We start from the raw sequence: 2,500 nt of genomic DNA on the forward strand, positions 1-2,500 counted from the left end.
ATACTCCATCTTTGGTACAAGGCAATCATTCCGCTGTAAATCAGTACGTCACTCGTAGTTCAGTCACCTCACAGCACTGCTCAGTAAACTATGCAGGCCCACATAGATAGATTATGATAGATTATATACGCAAATGCCCCTATACATGCTGAACGTCCGTACACACAAAATGAACCACACGTCAGCCACACACTCTATCACACACTACTCTCTGCCTGTAACAGACACAGATACAACTACTAAGCACCAGCATGGACCAACGTCCGGTGCATCCTATCCGCCACAGTACACCAACTACGCTATGATAACCAGACCGGGAGGTCCAATCATAAAACAGAATACCCCACTCGTCCGACAACCACAATTGCTCAGAGAAGCCACCAACACCCACACATGTCCTACACAGGGGTGCACCCATCACCACCACACTGCCTCGTCTTACAGCACAAACACACTGGCAGGAATGAAACACACAGGTCTGCCGCAACCACAGACACGGCTCGCCCCCTCTCACTGGCGAAAAGCGCATCCCGACGTGACATAACTCCTTTGACACACTGACGCTGCCTCGGGCATCCACGTCCTACGGTCGATATCAACGAACCTCCCCCCCCCCCCCTCCCCCCCACAACACGCCATCCCATACCACATTGTGTACCGTACCCAAACCTAACGTGTACTGTACTACAACGCAATGTGTACCATAACACAACCCAGTTTGTACCTTAACCTAACCTATGTCACCTTAACCTAACCTATGTCACCTTAACCTAACCTATGTCACCTTAACCTAACCTATGTCACCTTAACCTAACCTATGTCCCCTTAACCTAACCTATGTCACCTTAACCTAACCTATGTCACCTTAACCTAACCTATGTCACCTTAACCTAACCTATGTCACCTTAACCTAACCTATGTCACCTTAACCTAACCTATGTCACCTTAACCTAACCTATGTCACCTTAACCTAACCTATGTCACCTTAACCTAACCTATGTCACCTTAACCTAACCCATCTTGCACCTTAACCTAACCCATCTTGCACCTTAACCTAACCCATCTTGCACCTTAACCTAACCCATCTTGCACCTTAACCTAACCCATCTTGCACCTTAACCTAACCTATGTTGCACCTTAACCTAACCTGTGTTGCACCTTAACCTACCTCAATTTGCACCGCAATGTAACGCAATTTGCACCGCAATGTAACGCAATTTGCACCGCAATGTAACGCAATTTGCACCGCAATGTAACGCAATTTGCACCGCAATGTAACGCAATTTGCACCGCAATGTAACGCAATTTGCACCGCAATGTAACGCAATTTGCACCGCAATGTAACGCAATTTGCACCGCAATGTAACGCAATTTGCACCGCAATGTAACTCAATTTGCACCGCAATGTAACTCAATTTGCACCGCAATGTAACTCAATTTGCACCGCAATGTAACTCAATTTGCACCGCAATGTAACTCAATTTGCACCGCAATGTAATGCAATTTGCACCGCAATGTAATGCAATTTGTACCGCAATCTACCCCCACATTGTGCCTTAACCTAACCCACGTTGTGCCTTAACCTAACCCACATTGTGCCTTAACCTAACCCACATTGTGCCTTAACCTAACCCACGTTGTGCCTTAACCTAACCCACGTTGTGCCTTAACCTAACCCACGTTGTGCCTTAACCTAACCCAAGTTGTGCCTTAACCTAACCCAAGTTGTGCCTTAACCTAACCCAAGTTGTGCCTTAACCTAACCCAAGTTGTGCCTTAACCTAACCCAAGTTGTGCCTTAACCTAACCCAAGTTGTGCCTTAACCTAACCCAAGTTGTGCCTTAACCTAACCCAAGTTGTGCCTTACCCTGCTCTGTAATTGGCATATGACACGTTACATTAATGTATTGTCCAACCGCAACCCGCTCAGAATGTTGTGTACACAGCTACGTGTCATCTCCCCATAACAGCTGCATTGCAGTGTGGTACGCCATAGAGACGTGTGGGAGTAATGGACGCAGTGGATGGCGATCAGCATGAGCCGTCTGTTCATGTAGTGGCGCGTGTATGCAGACGTAGTAGTCTCTTCTCACACAATGTGATAGCACGGTGCCCCGCGTTCCACATCTGCGACATGCTACAGAGGCCGGTTGACAGTTGGTCGCGCAATGGACATCGCATACGTACGGGGGCACCTTCCACGTGCCCTCTAGTCGGGCACATTTTGTTGCGTGGATGTGAGCGGATGTAGTGTGTCTTGACACCTGACAGGCAGGCATGCAATAATAGTTGACTTTGCAAACGGGGATGGACGTGTACGTTTACTGGTGACGTTACGCAAATGAACAACTGGTAACCCGTTGTGGTGCGGTTGTCCTTGCTGGAGGTACATCTGTGAGGGCAACGATCGGTACAGCTACGAAGCGGTCCCCACCATACCAACGAACGTGAATGTGAATCTGGGTGTGAAGCGATACGCGGCTGTGGGTGGGTGGGACT

Source organism: Schistocerca cancellata, unplaced genomic scaffold, assembly GCF_023864275.1.
Source record: "Schistocerca cancellata isolate TAMUIC-IGC-003103 unplaced genomic scaffold, iqSchCanc2.1 HiC_scaffold_850, whole genome shotgun sequence".
NCBI classification, from domain to species: domain Eukaryota; kingdom Metazoa; phylum Arthropoda; class Insecta; order Orthoptera; family Acrididae; genus Schistocerca; species Schistocerca cancellata.